This window comes from Notothenia rossii (assembly GCF_949606895.1).
Source record: "Notothenia rossii genome assembly, chromosome: 1".
In the NCBI taxonomy this organism is placed as follows: Eukaryota; Metazoa; Chordata; class Actinopteri; order Perciformes; family Nototheniidae; genus Notothenia; species Notothenia rossii.
Genome location: NC_136912.1, coordinates 52,844,985 through 52,869,853, shown reverse-complemented (window position 1 = coordinate 52,869,853; position 24,869 = coordinate 52,844,985). Strand labels below are relative to the sequence as shown.

General features: G+C 42.0%; 1 long non-coding RNA gene across 4 annotated transcripts; it reads left to right on the top strand.

The window, feature by feature from the left end:
• Positions 1-12,647: 12,647 nt before the first annotated feature.
• LOC307025203 lies at positions 12,648-18,344 on the top strand. 4 transcript variants are annotated; one of them, XR_013804111.1, is made up of 5 exons: positions 12,648-12,760; positions 14,294-14,368; positions 14,902-15,330; positions 16,929-17,093; positions 18,209-18,344. It is a non-coding gene; the product is annotated as an uncharacterized lncRNA (long non-coding RNA). The 4 variants fall into 4 exon arrangements; XR_013804112.1 differs by having other exon boundaries at positions 12,760-13,102; XR_013804113.1 differs by lacking the exon at positions 12,648-12,760 and having other exon boundaries at positions 14,229-14,368.
• The last annotated feature ends 6,525 nt before the right edge of the window (positions 18,345-24,869 follow it).

The following is a 24,869-nucleotide window of genomic DNA, read 5'->3' as shown; positions in this document are numbered from 1 at the left end:
TGAGTTTTCCTTCTTTTGAGAACCCGCTCATATAGGAACAGCGCGGAGCAGAGGTTCTGCCCCAACAAGCAGGGTCAACAAATAATCTCCATCGCCACTTATAAACACAGTATCTAATAGTAAGAGTTGCATGAATTTCATTCAAGGCAAGGCAACTTTATTTACTCAACACATACAGAGGGTCAATTCAAAGTACATTCACTGACATGAATATGGCGCCACCTTGTGTCATGTTTACAATGCAGATTATTGACATTAGGTCTGGCAATACAGTCAATCATTGTCACGGCTTGGCTCTCAGCCATAACAAACGCAGCGATGAGACGACGACGTGAGTATGGAAAAAAAGAGGAGTTTATTCACACTCCCCAAAACAACCTGATCAGATTGGAAGCACCTGGAGAGAGGCTGCACCTGGATACAATCAGGGAGAGAGAAGCGCACACACACCCACACACAAAGGCACACCCACACCAGCATAGGCAGTGAAGCAGGGGTCCTCACCCCCCCCCCCCCCCCCCTTAAAGTTGTTGTCCCCAGGGCCACTGGCACCACCAACCAACCCCATCCCAAACCAAAACAAAAGGTCATGGAAAACAAAACCCCACATATGGCACTCCCCCAGGTCCCTAATGAAAAAAAACAACAACAAAAAACACCTTCACACAGCAATCCTCTCCTTCAACGCCCAGCCACACCTTTAGCAACACCAGTATCTGAGAAGCACTATTTAAAAAGAATGGGCAGAGCACGAAAGATTTATCACAGTATGATAAATATACAGTGAAATGCTGCAACGCCCAAATGAGTGCTAACGCTTCCTTCTCAATCACCGAATAATTCCTTTGGTAACTGTTAAGTTTCTTTGAAAAGAAACTGACGGGTCTCTCCACCCCCCCTTGTCAAGCTGGAGCAGAATCGCACTGACTCCCACCTGGCTTGCATCTACTTGGAGACTAAAAGGACGATCAAAACATGGAGCTGCTAACGCCTGAGAGGAACACAACAGAGACTTAACCCTATCAAACGCTCTCTGACAGTCGACCGACCAAGTATATTTTACCTTAGACCCTAATAAGTTCAGTTAAAGGAAACACTGTAGTGGAAACATTTTCACAGAACTCACTCATTTGGGCGTTGCAGCATTTCACTGTATATGTGGGAGCAGGAGGACCAATTTTGGTTTACACAGATCACAATCCCCTGACCTTTTTGCATTCAATGAAGTGTCCTAACCAAAGACTGACGAGGTGGTCTTTGTTTCTTCAGGCTTACAACCTTGATGTTAGGCACATTAGGGGGTCTGACAATGTTATTGCTGACGCGCTGTCACGAGCCCCATGGCACTAAGTATGGTTAGGTTTTACCTTAATGTATTGACTGTCATACTGTGATAAATCTTTCGTGCTCTGCCCATTCTTTTTAAATAGTGCTTCTCAGATACTGGTGTTGCTAAAGGTGTGGCTGGGCGTTGAAGGAAAGGATTGCTGTGTGAAGGTGGTGTTTTTTTTTGTTGTTGTTTTTTTTCATTAGGGACCTGGGGGAGTGCCATATGTGGGGTTTTGTTTTCCATGACCTTTTGCTTTGGTTTGGGATGGGGTTGGTTGGTGGTGCCGTTGGCCCTGGGGACACCGACTTTAAGGGGGGGGGGGGGTGTGACGACCCCTGCTTCACTGCCTATGCTGGTGTGGGTGTGCCTTTGTGTGTGGGTGTGTGTGCTTCTCTCTCCCTGATTGTATCCAGGTGCAGCCTCTCACCAGGTGCTCCCAATCTGATCAGCGCCTCCATAAAGGATCTAAGTAGGCTGCAGTGGCTCTCTCTCTGCCTGGGGAACGTAGGAGGAAGAGCAGCCCAGAACAGCTATCCTCCTGCATAGTGCTTGTTAACCCTGTTTGGTGGTCGGTTGTTTTGGGGACTGTGAATAAACTCCTCTTTTTTCCATACTCACGTTGTCGTCTCATCGCTGCGTTTTGTTATGGCTGAGAGCCAAGCCGTGACAGCTGGTGTGTAAGTAACACCGAAAACTCAGACAAAGATGGAACCTCCACTGTGTCAGTTGACTTTCCATGTGATAGCAAGTCCTGATCCCTTTTGGCCCTAGCCCGTGTGATCACACACGCGGCCGTAACGTTTGGCACCACTGTAGAGCGCTCTCAGATACTGACTCAATCAGACCACCAGTGACTAACAACACAGAAGGGCCTTCAGCCCAGACTTTACCACCTGCCAAATCGTTACCCAGAATGAAATGTATCCCCTCGATTGGAAAAGCTGGACGTACCCCAATAGCTACATCCCCTTTAACAAGGTCACAGTCGAGATACATCCTATGAACAGGAACAGGAAAAAACGTTAATCCCTTCCCCCGAGTCCGAACCGTGTCACCAGTGTCACTTTCCTCAGACAAAGGCAGAACCGAGTCAACGATAAAGGAGTCAAATGCACCTGTATCCCTCAAAATTTTAATTGGAACATTGACATTGCTACCCACCAATGACACCAAGCCGTGTCTTATAAAAGGAGCATAGGATGCCAGAACCTCAGGTCCACGTAAGATGTCCGTAAGTACCTCGTCAACACAGCAGCTACTCACAGGAGCAGCGAACGCAACCGGTTTACCCACAAATCTTCCTCCCTTTGATTTTGCTCTAAGCACCGGACAGTCTGGTTTCCAATGGCCTTTCTCACGACAATAGTTACAAGTATCCTCAGATTTCTCCCAAGCCACTTTCTTTAGATCCATCCCCAATGACCCAACATCAACAGACCTTCCACTTCCCCCAAACACAGGTAGATCTCCAGCACGCCCTCCGAACCTGCCCTTATGCAGTAACACAAACTAATCCGCTGCTACTGCAGCCTCGGATGCCGAAGTTACCCTGTGTTCTGTTATATAGGTTGCAATGCTGTCAGGAAGAATGTTTTTGAACTGTTCCAAAATCATGAGTTCACCCAAATTGTCAAAGGAAGTGATGTCCATAGCAGCTAACCAACGTTTAAAATGAACAGACAAATCCCTCGCCATTTCCACATAAGTCTGACCCTGTTTTTTCTCCAAGGACCTAAAACGCTGTCGATAAGCCTCTGGAACAAGTTAATAAGCTCTAAGCACCGCCAATTTTATTTTAACATAGCAAGAGCTATCCTCCGAAAACAACGCGGAATATGCGGACTGTGCTCTTCCTGTGAGTACACACTGAAGCATCAGGGCACAGTCTGCATCCGGCCAATCCCTATTTTTAGCCACCCGTTCAAAAAGCAAAAAAAAAGTGTCAGGATCACTTTCATTAAATTGCGGCAACAAGTGCAAGTTGTTAGCATCGAACCGCTGAGGAGACCTGGGCACCTGTTCACCGTGCCGCTCACCCAACACCGCACTACCTCTGCCCATGGAAAGACGCTGTCCTGTCTTATCAAGTTTGGCTTTCTCAGTCTCCTGCCGCATCCTCTCCACTGCAATCTCCTTTTCAAACTCCATCTCATACCTCATTTTGTCATGACTCAGCTGCTACAACAACATCTCCTTCTGCTGCTCAAAGGACAGTGAACTAGCCTGCAACAGAGGTTTTAACACCCCCTCCTTAACTTCCGGAAGCACTCCCGTTTCACGTAATACCGACACAATAGAGGTTTTTATAGTGCTTTTTAGCCTCTTATCGCCAACAACTTCCACCGAGAAATGTTCCGCAATAACGAGCAGCTGCTCCATTGAGACATTTTCAAGGGCTTCCTGAGAGGGAGCACTGATAAACGCGTCTACCTCCGCCATACTACAACGCAACACCGAGCTTACAGTGAGACAAAAGAGAGAAAAGAAAAAAAAACTGATTGGAGTTTCCCCACTAACTACGACACCCGCTAACTAATCTCCTCCCTGGTCTTCATGTGGTTACTTGCGGCGGGTACTTATGCACTAAAGACCGCTGGCCGAGCAAAGCGACTAGCAAGCTAGCAAAAATACTGCGACCACGGCCATGCCCCCAAACCGAAGCTTCAACCACTTTCACAACAACATTAACACCCCGCACAACGGTCCCAGGGGAACCGTCGCTACCACCTATCAGAGAGACCCGACACAAAATAACGAACTAACTCACACGCACCCAAGCTTATCTTACCGGTTTGGACGAGCCCCCAGCTGTCACGGCTTGGCTCTCAGCCATAACAAACGCAGCGATGAGACGACGATGTGAGTATGGAAAAAAAGAGGAGTTTATTCACACTCCCCAGAACAACCGACCACCAAACAGGGTTAACAAGCACTATGCAGGAGGATAGCTGTTCTGGGCTGCTCTTCCTCCTACGTTCCCCAGGCAGAGAGAGAGCCAATGCAGCCTAGACTAGCCAGAGTAGCAGCATGGAGGTCGGATCGTCACTAAAATAAATAAATAAGTGGTATTTATTTATTTTCGTGACGATCCGACCTCCATGCTGCTACTCTGGTTCAAACTGCATCCACCAAACGATATGATTTATCTCGACCACCCCAAAATAACCAAAATCTGACACGGTGTGAGATGTCTTTTTTAGTTGTTCTGTCGTCATTTCCTGCGATCTTCTTCATGCCGTCAGTCAAAATGAATGAATGAATGGGCATTTCTTTGACTATATATAGGCAAATATGGGGGTTACGTGAAGCCCGCAAAAGCTGCACCGCATTTCGAGTCGATTGTGATTTATAAAAGGGAAACAGGCGTAGGAAGTGCCGTACGCACTTTCCTCGCCGGTACGCAATGTTTTGTGAATCGGAAAATGTGGGAACATTTCTGTACCTATTTTTTGGATTTCTACTACGTAAGCAACCTTCCCACGTGAATCCTACGCACTGCGTTATAAATGAGGACTCTGGACTTCAAGTCGTGGCAGAACCAGTCTCTGCGGTCCTGCTTGACTCTCACCATACTACTTCCTTGATGGCTCCCACAGGATTGTTGACATCCTCGTGGATTCATCTTCTTATTATAGACACATGAATTTCAAAACATTTGGTCAACCTATGCTGTAAAATGTATTATCTCTTCGATTTACACACGGCATCTATTGCACGTCTGTCCGTCCTGGGAGAAGGATCCCTCCTCTGTTGCTCTCCCTGAGGTTTCTCCCATTTTCCCCTTTAAACTGTGGGTTTTCTCTGGAAGTTTTTCCTTGTACGATGTGAGGGTCTAAGGCAGGGGTCGGCAACCCCTGGCACGCGTGCCAGCATTGGCATGCGGCACCGTAACCAGTGGCACACTAGGAATAAGTGGAATAAGTGTGCAAAATATTTAAATTGTATTTTCGGATCCTGAACGAGACCGCCGCCAGAGCGCGTCTCCCCGTTACCTGCAGAAGGAAGCCATGCACGCAACGCAGCCCCGCTCTCTTTATCTCCAGGTGACTTTCTGCCGCTTTCCTCCGTGGTGCAGTGCTGATTGTTTCACCACGGAGGAAAGCACTTCACTAATTGCAGTACCAATAAGGAGCTGTACAAATGCCGCAGTTTGTGAGTGGCTGTGTATTTAGTTGAAAGCCCAGTGGCGATCTGCTCATCTCTCATCGAAATAATATGCTACAAAGGGGCGGACTGGCCATCTGTGTGTTGAACTTTCCTGTCGGCTCCCAGACCGTAGTCCAGGAGGGCAGAAGCAACATGCTTCAGGTTCAATAACCCACTTTAGCTTAAATGACTGGAGAGAGGTGAGCTCTTCTTGGGAGGCCGTTGCATTTATTTAGCTGTTCTTCTGTTTCACAAAATACATCACAGACCTCTGTTTTTCTGCTTTCCTGTTTCACTTCCAGAAACATACACACGTTCGCTCACTGTCGCTCTACCATCCACAAACACACATGCACAAGCCACACCCTTCTCTCTCTTAAAGGGACAGCGATCTCATCTCACTCTGCATGACCCATATGATAACATGTGTGCTCTGGAGAATCACAGAACGGATGATCGTCCTTATTATTATGCCGTTTAATACAATTATTTAAATTTGTTTGTTAAAATCGGCATCTTGTAAGTTGCGACACTGCTTCCCCGCAGCGAGGCTCCCCCGCCCTCCTGCTGATAGTTGACGAGCGTCAAGCTCCTCAACCCCCCCCCGTTGATAATTCTCGATAGTTGGCACGCTGATAACAATTTTTTTTTAAAATGGCACTTCATATCAAAAAGGTTGCCGACCCCTGGTCTAAGGAAAGAGGGTGTCGTTTTGTCATACTGATATTCTGTACAAACTGTGAAGTCCACTGAGACAAATGTAACATTTGTGATACTGGGCTATACAAATAAACATTGATTGATTGATCAATGACCAAAAACCCAGCGGATCCCAGTGGCTGGGAGATTAAAGCCCTCCCACTATTTCCTAAGAGGGCGTTGCCAAATTTCCCCATTTGTTCAATTTCAGGATTTAACCATGAGATGGCGCTTCATTCACAAATACACAAAGACAACTGGGTGTTGTAGAGCTTATTTTTTTTGCAATGTTTGCAGCTCTGCAGTTCTGTTTGCTGACTACTGTAGCATTTAATCACTTATTTGTTATGGTTTTCACAGGCTACTATAAAAAAAACATCATTATTTTAGATCAAATAAAGTAGATAGAATCTTATTATCTTAATTGTAATTCAATAATATATAGTCTTTATATATTAAATAATCATAATAATAATGAAATGTTTACACTTCTTTATTTGTTATGCTCATACTTTTACCTTTACAATAGTTTGCTTTAATATGCAGTATATATTTTGTAATATTGTTGTGGTGTACACAGTACAGTAGATCGAAGTAAATCAACTCATACATTAAGATAAGATAAGATTAATCCAGCGGGGAAATTCAGTTGTTCAAACAGCAACAGGGTGAGAGTGAAAAACAGGATAGCACAGATTCACACAAATTAATAAAATAAAAAATAAGATCAGCGATAAAAATAAAAATAATAAGATTGAGAAACTATGAAATAAGAAATGAATAAAATTCCAATTAAATTATCATATAATGTATTGTATTATTAAGTAATATCATACATAAACCTCAGCTTTAATATCTAGTTAATTTTTGCTAATATTGTTGTGGTGTACACTGTCACGATCTGTCTTGTCTTTTTCTGTCTTTGGTTTCCTGTTTTATTTTTGAAAAGTGTGCACCCCCTGTCTTGCCTGTTGCTTTCTGTCTGTGTTCCCTCCTGTCTTACCCGATTGTGTTCACCTTGTGCCCCTGTGTCTTCTCCTCCCTCCTTTCCTACCTAACACCATACGTCTCGGTTTGTTCTGTCTGGAGTCAGCCCCTGCTTCTTCTCCATTTCCTGCTCCTGTCCAGGATCCGTTCTCGGGTACTCGTCTGGCTTTTGGAGGTCCACGGAGCCTCCAAAAGGCTCCTAAGAGAAAGAGTCGCAAGTCCAGGCTAGCAGCCCGAGCCCCAGAAGCCATGCTTTGGGCTCTGGTACAGGCCCTAGCAGCCATGGTTCCAGCTCCAGTACCGGCTCATACAGCCATGGTTCCGGCTCCAGAACCAGCCCATACAGCCATGGTTCCTGCTCCAGAACCGGCCCACACAGCCATGGTTCCAGCCTCAGTCCTGGCCCCAGCAGCCATGGTTCCGGCCCCAGTTTCGGCCCCTGCTGCCATCTTTCTGGCTCCAGTTTTGGCTCCAGTACTGGCTCCCCGGCCGACGCCAGCCCCCCGTGTCATCTCAGTGGTTTGGCCCACTCCAGCCCCTCGTGTCCTTTCGACATTCCGGCCCACTCCAGCTCCTCGTCACCTGTTGGCTCTCCGGCCGACGCCAGCTCCCTGTGTCCTGTTGGCGTTCCGGCCGACTCCAGCCCCCCGTGTCCTGTCGGCGTACCGACCAACACAAGTTCCCTCTCAAGTTCCCTTTTCATGGTCGGGCTAAGGTAGGGCTAAGCCATTTCTTGGTATGGCTGTAGCCTACCCCAGCCTTACCCTAGCGCCGCCACTGGTGCCGCGGCCTTCACCCTCGAGCCCGGCCCCCTGACTTTCCCGGCCGCGGCCCTCGCCCTCGGGCCCGACCCCCTGTGTTCCCCAGTCACAGCCTTCGCCCTCGAGCCCGGCCCCCTGACTCTTCCAGCCGCTGCCTTCACCCTCATGCCCCCCCCTGAGTTTGCCCGAACTTTGCCTTGCCCCCGGGCCGTCCGCCCGAGACCCCCAGCCTGACCTCTGCCTTCCCCCCGGACCGTCCACCTGAGACCCCCTTTAGGGACGTCTGGGATCCGTCCCTTGAGGGGGGGGGTAATTTCACGATTCCTGTTTTATTTTGAAAAGTGTTCACCCCCTTTCTTGCCTGTTGCTTTCTGTCTGTGTTCCCTCCTGTCTGATTACCCGATTGTGTTCACCTTGTGCCCCTGTGTCTTCTCCTCCCTCCTCACCTGTCTCTTGTTTCTTTGATTATTCTTGTGTGTATTTAAGTTCTGTTTTTTCTGTCTGTCATTGTTAGTTCCGTGTTTGTCTTGACTGTGTTCACTGGGAAGAGTTCTGTTATTACTTTAGCCTTGAAATAAAGGTATTTTTTCTGTTTAAATCTGCATTTGGGCCCTGCCTGCTTCACTCGACCCTGACATACAAAGCACAGTAGATCGAAGTAAATCACGTATTATTAAGTAATATCATACATTAACCCCATTATAGCAGATGCCACATTGAATGGATGAACACATTTATGCCCAATAATTACAACGGAGTATTTCAAAATATAAGTTGTACAAATACTTATATGTATTTAATACTAATAACATAATGATTCATTTTACTTTCAGATGATAATACTTTTCGCTTGGGCACCATTTTGAATGCAGGACATTTACTTATTTTCCCTCGGTAAATAATCAGAATACTTCTTCCATCTCTGATTTTAACCTGTCACTGTTTTTAAAACTTTAATTAAATGTTTGATATTTCCAGAGACCCTTTCAGACCGGCAATGCTGCCCTGCATGTAATTCCGATTGTCCATCGGAATGTGACAAAAGTCTCCCATCCCTCATGGGAGACTTTTATCACATTCCGATGGGCAATTATTTGAAACATAGGCTACTATCTCTTGTTAAGAGAGGGGGGATGGTAGAGCTTAGTCACACCGATGATGGCCGACAGACCCTTTCAGGGTTAATGAATAGTGGATAGGAGAATTCAAAAGGATTTAGGAGAAGAGACTTCAGTGCTTTGAGGATCCGACTGCACTTACAGTATCGACGTATTTTTGATGCGCCAGTGGACGTCATGAATGTGCATCTTCTGCTGTGGGGAAACTACAGTTTTCAATACAGTGGACAACATTGATGTATGTAACTGTCTTCACTTTCTATTCATTTGTTTCCACGTTGTATTTTTGGTTCCTACCTTTTTATGTGCAACATTATTAGAGGCGGAACTAATCTGCTGTGTTTTGTGTTACACCTGTTTAATCGACGCACTGGATAGATGCAAGGGCATAGCAACGCAGGATGTTAACGGAAAACTAAGGAAACCAAGGGAAGAATGCATATAAAGTGATCAGCCCCTCTAGGTGACTAGCAGCCTACGAGGTATTTTTTTCGTGCTGGTTGTTTGTGTAATTGTGTGCGGTTGAGCTGCAGGTTTGTTTGTGTATGCTATGCGCTAGCTTGTGCTACTTGCTGTGTGGGATATGTGAGCCGTTTATTGTTTAATTGGCGGCATTAACAGTGATGATGACATATGCATATATTACATATTTATTTGTTGTTTACCTTTTATATTTTTCTATCTTATAACCCAGTTCTCACGGGTTGGAATAGGTCCCACGAAATAAACCCCGTACTTTAAAAAAGACCTCAGCCTAGGGTGGCCATCCGTCCGGTTTTAGGTCGGACAGTCCGGTTTTCAATGTCTGTGTCCGTCTGCCGGCGCAGCCTTGAGCCGGACGCTCATTTGTCCTCCTTTTGAGGTGATCCCCATTTTATACTTTTAGGGTATAAAAAAGAAATAGACAATTATACAAAGAAATACAAAAAATAAGTTATGTGTAAGTATATATCCCTGTAAGACTTGTGGTCTTACAAATTATTGGCTGAATGTGATGTCAAATAAATATCTTGTATTTCATTGGTTAATAAACGTAAACAATTAGCCATGTGCTTCTTGACGTCACGTTCACGGCATGGCACTGTGGCACAGAGTGACGTTAGCGCTAGCAGACTAGCTCATGAACCAACTCCGCCTAGTTAGCGGTAGGTTAAACCGCAGAAATGCCGAAACGAAAGACTTCATTTAATCCTGAATGGTCGAAAGAGCATGGATTCCTAACAAAAAGCCGAAAGGACGACTTCCATGCTTTTTGCACGTTGTGTCGTTGCGATGTGGACGTAAGTAGCAAAGGAAAAGGTGCTGTCGACAGACATGCTAACACAGATAAGCACAAAAGAAACGATCAAAGCGCAGGTGCCTCTTCACTTTTATCGTTTTTCCGTGAAGCTTCATCGCCTCAAGATGACAAAATCTCCGCAGCAGAACTTTGTAAAGTTTATCATGCCGTCAAGCATCACCAGTCATACAGGAGTGTAGACTGTGGAATAAAAGTTGATCGCACAATCTACAACGACTCATCAATAGCAAAAGGGATGACCTGTGGAAAAACAAAAGCCAAAGCTTTGTGCGAAAATATCCTAGCACCCTACTCTGTCCAGACGCATGTGGATTACATAAAAGAAAATGAACTGCATTATTCAGTGGCAAGTGATGCATCAAACAAAGGTACGATCAAGTGTTTCCCCATTGTACTGAGATATTTTCACTTTGAGGAGGGCGTGCAACATGCACTGTTGGATTTTTACAGTGATAGCAACGAAAAGTCGGAAGCTATAACAAATCAGCTGCTATCTAAACTGGAGATGTCTGGACTAGATGTGAAAAAAATGTCAGCATATGCAGCAGACAACGCCAGCGTTAACTATGGAAAACACAACAGTGTTTATCAGAAACTGAAACAGGCTCAAAAAGACGTGCTCGCTGCAAACTGTTTAGCCCATATTCTGCACAATGCAACAAGATATGCAGCAAGCAACTTGGATATTGACATTGAAAATGTTGTGCTTAAGGTGTATAGCCATTTTAGCATCTCAGCTAGCAGAACGGCGCAGTTGAAGGAATTCTGCGAGTTTGTGGAAGTGGAGGAATGCAATCTGCTGCGGCACGTTGTCACGCGATGGTTGTCTCTGCTGCCATCTATTGACAGAATCCTGAAGTGTTGGAGACCCCTGACCAGCTACTTTCAGAGTCTAGGTGAGGAGGAATGCTCCAAGATTTTGTGGACATGCTTTGGAGAGGATGGCAACGAAGTATCTGAGATGTATTTTCTCTTCCTCAGTCACATTCTGAAAGTGTTTTCAGACTGCATTGAAGCACTCGAGGCCAAATCATTCAGCATAACCTCTGTGTTTACGGTAATGACTGAACTGAAAGGGAAACTTGAGAGAAGGTTAAAGGACACATTTTTTGGCTTTGCTGTGAACAACAAACTCAAGCAGCTAACCCCTGATCTGGCTAAGAAATGTGAGGCTGATTTTCTTGTTTTCTATGAAAGAGCCAAGAAATACGTGAGTGAAAGGTATGACTTCTCTGAGAACAGCTTTCATAGTAAAGTGTCAAAGCTTGGCCTCACAACTGCTGTGTCCTGGAGAATACAGTGATGCAGTCCAAGCCTGCAGCCTGAAAGACATTGACATGGATGGACTCTATGAGGAATATGGCATGGTGGAAGCTATTCTCAGCTCTTCAGAAATGGAAGGATGCCACAGTGAGGAGCGGTATCTGAAACTGTTTTCCAAAGCAGAAGTCCCACTTGTGAATCTGAGGAAGATCAGCGCCTACATCTTCTCCATCCCATGTAGCAATGCACATACAGAACGTGTGTTCTCAATGATGACCTCAGCATGGAGAAATGAGAGAAATCGTCTGGATGTGGACAGTGTCAAGGCAGAGCTGCAAAATGTCCTCCTTTTTGGTGTTATGGAAATGGCCACCCTACCTCAGCCTCGTGTCATTTACTGGAAGGAGCTACAGTGAGAACTCGACTGCTCCGCATGAGTAGAAGAGTAAAACGGCGCCAGACGGCAGCGATCCATGGACGGCATGGGACATCTCCGTCACAGCGTGTGCATCTGTAGCAGCCATCTACACAGCAGCACAATATCCAACTACTTCTGGAAGGTCCAGGTGCTTTAGTATAAATGTAGGTGCAACAAAGAGACTTTAAAGTGCCATACAAAGAAAATGGGACATGACGGACGGTTAGGGCCCCTCCCCGTCACTCTATCACGTACAGGGTACCCCTTGGAAGTCATTTTTCAACGGACAGGGCGTCCCATTGACTTGCATAGTGCTCCCTGAACGTTGGTAATAGAGGAGTTGGGATCGCGGTGAAATGCTCTCCGCAGATCCATTCTCACAGCGTTTATCAAACTTTTTCTTACTCAATATCAAGCCACACTTATTATTTTTAATTATTTATTTTAATTGAATAATGTAGGACTTGTGTTGCCGTCAGTTATGGGGAGAGTAGGGGCTGTTAGAAATTAAAATCAATGTTTTATAGCGTAATTTAGTTAGAACATAACGTCAGTTTAAATGCTATTTTATTCTGGAAAAAAACGGAAGTTCTCAATACCAAGTTTTATTCTGAAAATCCTTCATGACGACATCCGGGACTAGCATCCATTAGTATCATTAAAGTGGCTATTGACGCCGTTAACATGTGTTACATATAAAGTTATGAAAGAGATAAGGAGGAGAAAAGACATGTGGAAGTAAGCAATGAATGTCAAATGTCGAAATCCTCTGTTTAACGCAATATCGGACACAGAAGACCAAGGGGGGGAGTCCCCTACGTCACCACAGCCCCCAGAGAGGAGGAGCGAACAGCCAGCAAGCGGGAAGGACGAATGCTTGTGGATTTATGCTTGCTTCTGCTAGGCCGACAACAGAGAGGGAGCTTTTCTCTCTCTCACACTGAAAAATATTCTGCTTGTAACATTACCGCGCCTTTTTAAATTAGCGTACCCATTTGAACCTTCTCAGAGACTCCATTAGTCTCCATTTTTAAAGCTTCTCTCCTGGACGCGAGAATAACGAACAAAGCATAAGAATTGGTATGACCCTGAACAACCCAGTCTCACGGCATTTCATGTTCACCAACACGATTTTTAATCTATTGATTCGTGTTCACCAACATGATTTTCCCCTTTTATTCGTGTTGCACAGCACGATTTTAAAAGCAATGTATTTCTATTGGTAGTCTTTCCCCCTTTTTTTCGTGTTGCACAGCACGATTTTAAAAGCCATGTATTTCTGTTGGTAGTCTCACGGCATTACGTGTTATAGGAAGACCGGAAGCTGTGTGGTTCATAAAAACATGTTCTTACTCAATATCCAGCCACGATTATTGCTTTTATTTAAAATCGTATCATTTCGGACTTTTGTTGCTGTCTGTGAGGAAAATAAATGGGGCTAATTTTTCATTCTAATTTGTTATTCTTTTCAAAATAACACACTGTTATTTAGTCAACAATAACACACAATTATCCTTGTTTTTATTTATTTGTTTAATTCTATAATCTCTGGCTTTTTTGCCGTCCTTCAGGAACTGAATTTCAAAATAAAAATAACCGGAAACAGACGTAGGCCTATAAGGGACATTTCGAGCATAATGGAGTTTAGGATGGCCGAAGACACTACACTACCCATAATCCCCAGCTATCGTTTAGGACTACAGTCCCCGTGATTAAACTTCAAGTCGGGATTGGATGTTGGAGTGGCAGTGCGCCAAGGTTACGGAATCAAAACTGGATCGAACGCCACCCCCCCCCCAACAATTAGAAGTTGCCAGTATTAAACACCAATTATTAACCAATTAAAATGAACTGATTAAACATCTCTCTGACAAAGTTTAAACGCATTTCAAGTGGAAGAATTGTTCGAGTCTCCTCTTCGTGTCTTGGGAAGCTGGAAGCTGTATTATTTTCAAAAAAATATATATACATTTTTTTTTTTTAACCATAACGGGTACTTTACACAGCATGGAGTCAAACTTATCCTTGTTTCAATCCTTGTTTTATTTATGTTAACTTGTTGTTGTCGGTTAATTTTCCATTTTATTTATTTTGGTTTAAGATATCATTATTTTTAATTTATTATTATCATGTTAGATGTTTAAACTTTTCTGCATTTTATAAGGCAATATATACTTTTTTGTTTTTGTCCGTAGGCTACTTAGGTTATTAAAGAGTTATCGTGTCAAAATATAGGAAATGTATTAATATTTTATTGTCTAATCGGTACAGGAAATTACATCATTCAGAGCACCACCTATTGGCCAATGACGCTGCCACCGGCATTGCGATCCATCCTCTGACAAAGTAAGTTGGGTCACTAAAGTCTGATACATGTTTTGCTTAGATTTAATAATTGGGGCTTTTTTTTAAGCCTTTACTCGCATGGTTCATCATACATACTGAACTGTTCTAAGTCTGAGAAATGCTTTCGCCATAATCAGCAAAGCAACATTAATGTGAAATTATTCTTGCGGGCGGCTAGCTAGCTAGCTCACGTTCAACATAAGCTTAAACTAGTTTAGCTACATTTATATCAGCTCCTAAGTGGTGTGTGAAAAATATTTGTCTTAATTACGGCTACATACGTCGGTGTTAAAGTGTGAGTTATACGTTATCTTAATCGCTTTTGTTTTACACATGACAGTACTAACGCTGGCCAACATTTTAATATATGTTTTGGGGGGAGGGGCATAGTCCACGTCCATGTGCTTGTTACGCGTATGAAACAGGAAACACGTAAATGAACTCAGTCTGTCTAAAGTAGTTAAACCGTCACAATGTGCATTTAAAAAAGCTAGTTTCACTACATAATTCACTTTTTCTGTTCTTTCCTGCAGCTCCTGTACCCACACCACAAACCCATACACTGATCTACACCATCATAAAACCAACGGCACTTTTAAGAGCCAAACTCAACCTATCTCCCTATCTCCCTATCTAGCTCTCTTATATCTATCATCTATTTCTTTATTCACCCTTCTATCTATGCTGTGTACTTCTCTACTTCCCTGTGTTTGTCAGTCTGTCTGTTTGTTTGTAATCCCGTGTTAATCATGCCAGGTGGGTCTACAAAAAATACATGTCCCTTCTGTCAGAACATTTTATTTTGTGCACAGAAGATCTGTGGACATTGCCTTAAGGAGCAGCCAAAAAAGCCGCGCCTTGAGAAGAAGCTCAAGAGGTTTGATGAGAAGCGAGGGGGTTGGGTGTCAGGGCGGAAGAAGAACCACAACATTGCTTCCATCAAGGATGAAGCCATTGTCTTGGTATGTACACTTTTTACTGTATGTTAAGGCCCGGACACACCAAGCTGACACCAAAGAACTGACACAGACGGACCCTGACTGTTTGCCAATATATTGGGCCAGGATCAAGTTGAATGTTGTTTTTATATACATTTATTTCTTAATGATGTTTGTATCTTATGAACCAATATACACTTTGATATCAATTTCAAATATATATATTATTGCAAAGGTATTATTTAATATTCTCTTTTCTTTCAATTTTAAAACTACTCTTATCTTAACTTTCACAGCCAAGGGACACTATTTTAATTTAACTACACATTTAAATAAACAGAGCACTTCCTTCACTTCCATGTTGTGCTCCATTCTTGCTTATGTACACACTTTTAGACCTTAAAGGTAGGGTATGTAAGTTTGACAAACCGGCTCGAGATCGCTAGAATTTGAAAATACACAACTGGAGAAAATCTGCCACTTCCTTATAGAGCCCCTCCTCCAATACACACGAACACGCACATGACCAATGAAGGCACGAGATAAGTTTGTGCACAGATGGAAGGCTGACAGGCAGGTAGGCCATCCAGTTACTTTAGCCGGGCCGGCTCAGATGATTGGTCGTGCTTTTTACAGTATTACGGCTTCCACAGATGACATTTTTTTATGGATTTTTTGTCAAAGCACTTAAGATATTCATTGCTATCGGGATGTTAAGAGCATTCCATGGAATATAACAAGAAGTGTATTTCGAGCCGGTTTTTCAAACTGACCTACCCCACCTTTAATAAGACCACATCATTGTATGTTACTACTCTATATTACTCTTACGACTGCAGCCACAACATACAGGAACGTTTTACATCGTAGCACGCAATTTCAATTTCAACAGTGTCAAGCTATGCTTGGATTGTGTTACATTTTTAATTATGCAATAGTCATTGTAAGTGTTAATTGTTGAGTGGTCACACATTTGTATCTTATTTTACTTTAACTTTAAGATTATCAGGGTTTGAACTGGGACTCAGGATACTGATTTATTTGTATTTTGTGTTTGTCTATAAAATATTTTCTGCTTCTACTGTGTAACCCTTCCTGGTAAATACATGATTCTGCAAAAGCTTAACTCAGCATCTAGGTTTATGAATCATGGCATACAACTACATGCTGTCATCAGTAATGTTATAGTCAGGGGTGCACACAACTTTCTCAGTGAGGTACTCAGATGAGTACCTGGAGTCAGTGTTTGGTACTCCAACTTCTGGCTCCCCTCAAAGTTCCCATGAAGCCCTCTGTATCGCGAATGTCAACGGGGGGGGGGGGTTCAGCTGTTTTAGCGCAGTGCTGCTGTACAGGCCGACGTTAACAGCAGCCCTGTCTGTGCACACGGAAACCGACTGTCGTCCGGGGATCTAACCGCCTTCTGGAAAAGCTTCACAAGTACGTCGGTACGCAAATGCGCTTTGTGACACAAGTGACGGTACGCATTTCAGATTGTTGCCGCGCATGCGTACCTGCGTACCACTTATGTGCACCCCTGGTTATAGTTGCAGTTATATAGTTGTTGTTGATGTTTCCTTTCCATTTCTTTAAACGGTAAATATATTATTTTGTCATTACAGCTTGAGAAACTCCATGCCATTGGCTTTAAACCAGTGCTGCTTCTTGGCAAGGAGACCAGGAAGAAGGACGTCAAATGTGAATCCTAACCCCTCGCTGCACACTGACCGCCTATGCCCAGGATTACCTTGACAAGATAGGCACTTTTTATGAGTACCTTTGTGAAGGTGAGATGCTTACACTTTATCTTCACAGTTCACAGTATTGTGTACACAAAATGTTTGTATCAATGGAGAGCTTAACATTTCCTTATAACCAACACAGTTATATGGAATGAGTTTGGATCAACTCATTTAATAAAGTCAGTTAAGTTAACAACAATTTACAGCGACTGTTTTCAATCCATCCAAATCTTGTGGGACAACAACTTGATCCAGTATTTATCCTTTGATACAGCCAGAAAGCAGTCATTCGAGCCATTTATTTGGGTTTGGCAAACTAAATTTTTGTGAGACAACTAACACACATCCTTTCTACCTGTTAACTGTCACTATTTTTAGCTGCAAAGTAATACAAAAGTTGAAAGTAATTGCAAAATATTTAGGGTTATGGACAACGTTTGACTGTTTATTATTTTAGCAAACTACATACAAAAAATACATTTTTAAACACTAAGTATGTAGCCTAATGAGACATGGCTTACTCTGCAGAGGGGACTTGTGGACATGTAACTGTTATTTATCAGGAAATAGTTAGGCAAGTTTACGTGAATTTGAAAAACCATTTTGGGGTATTGTGCTACCACTTGCGCATTCATTGTATACAAATTGAAGTTGTAAAGTTGTTAATGTCAAGGTAGTTAGGTTTGATGACTGAAATGTATGTTTAGGCTTGAGCCATCCCTTAAGCAATTTCCTTTTAGCAAACCGTTCCTAAACAGTTTCCTTTATCAACGCCCAAAAGGGAGAAATATTTTGAGGTTAATGGTAAGAGCACAATACATGAAGACGATCCCAGTTGACCACATATTCAGTTTGGCAGTTCTGTATTAAGGTCATGTTTCTCGGGTTGTAAACAAAAGCAGTTATCCAGTGCATCCAGAGGTCCATTTACATTACATTTATGTTTTTATCCAAAGCGACTTGCTACTTATTTGATTGCACTTATGCAAAACACGTTTGCGTCAGTCTCATAAATTCTGAACAAAATGTGTGGATGTAAATAATGTAAGGGAACATACATGCACACGTCTATATGTTGTCTACCGACAAATTTACATGTCACATCACATGGAATGTAGACACAAATCGGAAGAATAATAACGCAAAAACCCGTGAAGCAGTGCACCATCATAGAGGTGGGGCAGGAGGAGCAGCCCCAGCAGCCCCAGCAGCCCCAGCAGCCCCAGCAGCCCCAGCAGTCCCAGCAGCCCCAGCAGCCCCAGCGGGATGATGTGAGACAGGCTACCACCACGGAGGGGCCAGGTAATAAAATAGATAGATAGAATCGGAGGGATGAAATGCTCTTTAATGGTCACACATGCAGAGCACACAGCGCACAGTGACATTTGTTCTCTGAGATTTGCAGCTTTTATATTTATAAAAGGCAATAGTGTTTTCCGATATTTTCCTAAAAAAATTATTGTAGGTAACTTGTTGACAAGTCATGTTTCTACAATATCTCAAAACACCTAATTGCACTTCTTGCATTTTTGGGAATAATGATTGTTCCAATAGATAAATAATAATAACAACAATAGCTTAATCTAAATAACAATTTCACCTACAACTTCATAAATATGAAAGGAAAATGGGATACTTGGGTATGTGTATATCCTTAGGTACTTGGATATAAATAAATATTAAACGTTTAGAAAAATACAGTCTTTCATTCCTGAACAGACATGTGGTTACTATATGGTCAGGGCCGCCTTAATGCACGGGCTGACCTGGGCTGAAGCCCAGGGGCCTACGGAGATCGGGGGCCTATCATGAGCCAATTAAAAAATTAAAAAATTAAAATAAAAATTATTTTTTTTTTATTTCGGGTGTTTTTTTTTTTTTTTAAATAAACAAATTCTTGGCTTTCAGAATAGGAAACTTTCATTTCCAAAATCACACGATAAAATACATTTTTGAATCTTGTAAAGGGAAGACGACAGCTCTCCCTCGCCACTCTGCTGTTCCACAGCGCCGCCCCCCTCCCTCCACTGAAATTATTATTGTAAGACGTAGAGTAATGATAGATAACACAGCAAGGTCCGTTACAGTTTGTTTTCATCTGATTTAAAAAAAACAAAGTCTTGGCTTTCAGAATATTAAACTTGTTTCGGCAAATTCAGATGATAAATACAACTTTGAAGCTTGTAACGGCATAATTACAAGCGGAGAACGGAGTAACTTGACGTCACAGCAGGCATAACAACAGCCGATGTTTCTCGTGAGGGTTTTCCCCGGGAAACAAACACAATACACACAAACGCAAATATACACAAACACACACACACGTCAGAATGAGAATATGTTTCACATGTGACTTATTCAAATTGCGAGTGATTGAGTGAAGAAAAAGTTTGAGTGGCGCTCGGAAAAGGAAATTGTTGAGGGAAAAGGAGTTTCGAGACAAGCAGCTATTACAAAAAATGCCGACGCTTACAGGTTATTTTAAACCTGTAGGCCAGGATGAGGAGGAAGGACAGATGAGTTCTGTACCGAGCGGTAGCGGTGCCGGCCGCGGGACCTCGGAGACAAGTAGGCCGTCTGGTTCTGATAGCGATGGAGTAGCGGGAGAGGAAAAACAGACAGGAGGGACATTATCTGTTGGAGGAGATGGAGAGGACGACGAGGACTTGCTACGTGGAGGGGAGCCAACGGCAACCGGACAAATACATGAGGGAGGCCCGATACGTCACTCATATGGAGGAGAGGACCAGGCGCGTGTAGAGCAGAGTGGAGAAGTGCGATCACAGAGCCTGCCGAGGCTATAAATGACTTTGATTTGTTGTTTAAATAGGGGGCCTACAAAAATCAGCCCCAGGGCCTGATGGCAGGTTAAGGCGGGCTTGTATATGGTCATACCTTTTTCACACAAAAATGCAAAGCAACAGCAGGCTTACTTTACATTTGATAAATCACAAAATAAAACTCCTATGTGATTTGGTTTACACACAGAAAGAGTCTTACATTGTAGCGTTGGGCAGTAGGTCGATTACATCAAAATGATTTGGCTCATGTCCATATATTGTACGAGAGGTTGATATCATTAATATTGTGGTCTACCTAAAGCAATCCCTGACCATAGGGGTAAACTTCGAAGCAACTCATGCAACAACGTCATGCAGCATATTTAAACTTTATACTCAAGAACTGCATTTAGATACGACACTTTCCCATAATGAACATACGGGGAATAAACGTAGGTTTTTGAATCAAAGTTAAATTAATTTAACGTTACAGCACAACATGTTAATATTTATCAAACTATTTCTTACACATAAAGTATGGAGTCAATTATATAGGCAAGACAACAAAACACCTAGACTTCATAGATCAACCTCAATTAAATCGCAATAACAAAAAAATATCTGTACCTAACACCTATTGCATCATGGGATGCTGCATTTGTGGGATGTATTTTGAAACTTGAGTTTAAGCTTAACTTGGTATACTGTATGTATATAGTAATATTTCTTCTTCAACCCACAGCTGTCAGGACAGGGTCCGTGAGGGACACAGTACTTGGTCCTAGACGCAAAAAGAAAAAGTCAGGTATATTAACAGTATTAAGTATTTTGACTGATTATAAACATTTGCATGAGTCGAATTGATTGGTATTCTAATAAATCTCTCGACATGTACTTTAGCAAAGTGCATGTAAACGCAGTGATTGATGCTTCTTCAGTGAGTTAACAATGCTATATTGTGACTAATAACTATAACTGATACATTATCCAAAAATCCAAAGGGCTTTAATTGTCTAATTAGACTAAAATACATAGAGTCATAGTTGATAAGGTGGTGATGAGAATGCTAGGCAGTAAAGGAACTAGCAGTGCAGTATTTTCTTTGGTCATCTCAGGCTCAGCAGTGGTATGGCCATTCAAACAAGCATCCCATGTTAGGACTGAGAGCAGCTTGGTTCCATTTCAATGATGTATACAGTAACTTTTGACCAGTGATAACAGTGTGGTCACTTTTCATCGTGCAAGTCTGGTTATATTCTTAAGTGTTCATAGTTGTATTTATTTTATTTCTAATATGACTAATACTGTATGTGGAACCTGCTTTGATGTTCACAGATTGCTCCTACCACACTCGCCTAGAAACTTTCCCCATCAGGAGTGTAATAAAAGAAAGAATGAGAAAGGTTAGACGGGAATAAAAGTAATGCATAGGATGTGCTTTATGATTTACAAACTTCAAACACAATTGTTTGCTAAATAGCTAATATGCGTTTGGTCTTTCCGAAATTAGAGATTTGTTTTCTTCTCTTGATCAGGAAAAGCAGAAATGTAGGTGGAGTGGGAGCCCTGTCCAGTATGGTATATATCTTCCAGTTACTTGGCTTCATGTCATCTGATGTAGTCCCATGTTGGAGAACAAACACAGGATATTTAACAAATGCAAAACATCCAAATCTACCACCAGTCCTCTTATATATTTCACTGCTGTTATTCTGAAGCAGTGAAGTGTAGGAACAAATGATTGTTTAACTTCATTGTTGTTAATGTATGTGTTTTTGTTTGTTTTTATTGTTTGTTAGAACATTTGTTTTAATTTCTATGTTCACTTTTTCTAAATGGTAAATGAAACATTTACTTATATAAATTGAGTTATAAGATGTTTGCTTCACACATGGTTTATGCTTTTCGGAAAGACGAAACCAGTAACTGTAACTAACATTATTCCATTCTGTTTTCAGTGGCAAGGAGTGGGCTCATTCCTGGCAGCCGAAGCATTCTCCGGGATAATGCATACAAATAAAATCTGTTATTTGAACACCAGTTTTGTTTTTGCACGTTTGTTCTCTTGTTTATATGCTCCATTTGAGTCATATTTAATATGTTTCTATTAGAAATAAGATGAAAACCTCCACCAAAATGCATTTGACTTTTTAGGAAATTACAGTTGAAATACTACATGATTTCATTGTCAGTGATAGGAACACCATAACCTATTTTAAGCATATTCATGTGTGAAATCTGGTACTTTGCCATCCACTGCCTTATCTAATTTGTTTAACTTCCGAAGTATAACGCTTTTGAGGTAGGCTTGCATATAAAGCGTCTTTGCGTTTCAGAAAAGCGCTCTAAAAATAAAATGTATTATTATTATATCATTTAATTATAGGCCTAATTAAAATGATCCTGATCTGGATCACTGGTTTTGCTACTACATTTGAAAGCTTTTGGGGACAAATGCTTGAGATATTAAAATGGTAGTGATTACTTTGAATTTTCTTTTTCACTTATTGAAAACCACAACTCGAGTATCAGGATTGTCTTTATCTGGAAAGTTATCCACATCTCATCATCACGTTGTCACGGCGACCCTTTGTCACGTCACAGATACGGTACCCGAACTCAGATCGCCACCCAAACGATACTGCCGTTGCTAAGGAGGCAAAAGTGCAAATTTGTATTTTATATTTTTTTAAACACGGTTTGGTTTCGGATCGCGCCCGATTGACGGATTTCTGAAAGGGAATGGAGCCTATACGGCCATCAACGCAAGACAAGTCGAACGAGTCCACGCACACACGCCGGAAGAACTACAAATATGTCAGCTCTGTGTACTTCGTAACGATTGTTGGGCGCGTATCTAATGGGAATTGTAGTTTGTAGCATTGCTCTCATATCATTTAAATGGGTTAACTTTATATTCTTCTGTGTTTTTGTATGTTTTGAGCTGAGGTGCCAACTCAACATACAATGTTGATGAAATGAATGAAATTTGGTGATGATTCATGGTTTTTGTGTTAAAGTAATAGCAGTTAAAACAGGACCGGTCAAATTGACCGCGAACACCAAAGTAAGGGGGGGAAACGAATACAATTGGAGGATTTTCATGTAACCATTGCTTATGACATTGATGATATTCTAAATCAAAAAACATATTCCCTAAAATGTGGAAGCTCTGGATGCCATACAAATGAATAGTTGATATTTTTTTAGGGCCACAACTTTGGCACTAGAGCACCTAGTGTTATCAAACGCATTTCAATGGTGAAACTATCCAAACATATTGCATATGACAACATTTTCCACTACGATGAAAGGCGTGTAAGCCAAAAAAACGTTATTCTGGTTCCATCGTGGGTAACCCCACCCATCCTCTCCACCTGCAGCTGGACAGACAGATAACCCCCCCCCCCCCCCCCCCACCTGGACAGACAGGAGCTCCTTCTCCAACAGACTGCTGCAGCTCCGCTGTCACAGGAACCGATACAGGAAAACATTCCTGCCCACTGCAATAACTCTGTACACAACACGTTCTCACTCCCAACCGGTCACATGTTGACGGACGGTCAACTCCTTGCAGTATCAATACTAATTCGGCTGACTTTTATATTTGATCCAATCGGTTTATTGGTATATTTACACCATAACGGTGCACAGCTGATAGAAAGGGACACCTAGTGGTTAAAGCACGTTATTGAAATCTATTATTTTTATTATTAGATATTAATAGGAGACACAGACAGACAAACTAATAAGGCTTTATTTAAACATTAAAGAATACTTTAGGTTAAGGTCTTATTTTGAATAAGAAAAAAGCTTTGGGGGTATAAATATTAAGCCTGACAAAGTACTAATATATTGCTTTCCTGCAATGTTAACTACTATATGTTTAAGCACTTATTTTAACTGATATTATACATATGTATTATACTCTTATAAGATGTATGTAGATAGTATAAGAAATGTGCAGAATATGACAGTTTAATGGTGGAGGTATACACACATACTGATAGATGTCTTGTAATGCACTGTTGAGGAACCTGCGACCCAAGTTGTTCATCTCCGACCTTGTCAGGTATTGAACATTCAATAAATAAAGAACACAGAATTATTAAATATAAAACACAGAATTTGTGTGATTATACTAAATGATTTACAAATAAACACCACTGCATATTTACAACTGTTACACATGCTGATGTAACGCAAATGTTTCCAACTTGGGATCAATAAAGTATATCTTATCTTAAGATGATCGATGGCTACTGCCATATTTGCAAAATTTGCCTCTGAACCTTGACAAGTGCATGTTTCAGGCTTATCAATTTACAACAGGAGGGGTCACAGACATAAGACGAGCTGTTAAATAAAGCTCTTCTGACCTTAGCTGGCATGTGGGTATATATACCCTCATGACAGCTAAGGTCAGAAGAGCTTTATTATTTATATTATATATATATATTATTTATATTATATTATATATATTATATTTATATTTATTATTTTATTATTTATTAATGCTGCCCATTATGGGCAGCATTAATATAGCAATTAATATAGCAATTTTCCCCCATTTATTAATTATATGTTTTAAATGTGAGTGTTTCCTATCCCCTAAACCTCCAGGGATGTACACAGTTTAAAACTGGCAACTTCTTATTATGGGAAATATGAAAACGTCTTTTAAAACTACAATTTCCAGCAGAGAAGTGCCATAGAACATGTTGCGAAACACACAATAGTGTCTAGTTACTACACAGTTACTACATTTGTAATTCTGGGGACGGGGTGGGGGAGGGGGTGGACCCGTTCAAATCCAGTTTTGGACAGTCTGCCGTGGTTCCATCCCATTTTAAAGTGCTGTTCGACGCTCGGCGTAACCCTCGGCGCACACTCAAACATCCAATCAGAGCTTGAGGACTATCACGGGGTTTGTCCATGGATGGGTTTGTAAAGCGAAGCGGAGAGAATACTTACTTCCGGGTCTAAAATTCTCTAAAGCAAATGAGCTGCTCCGACCCTCGGTCCTGACGGACTCCAACTT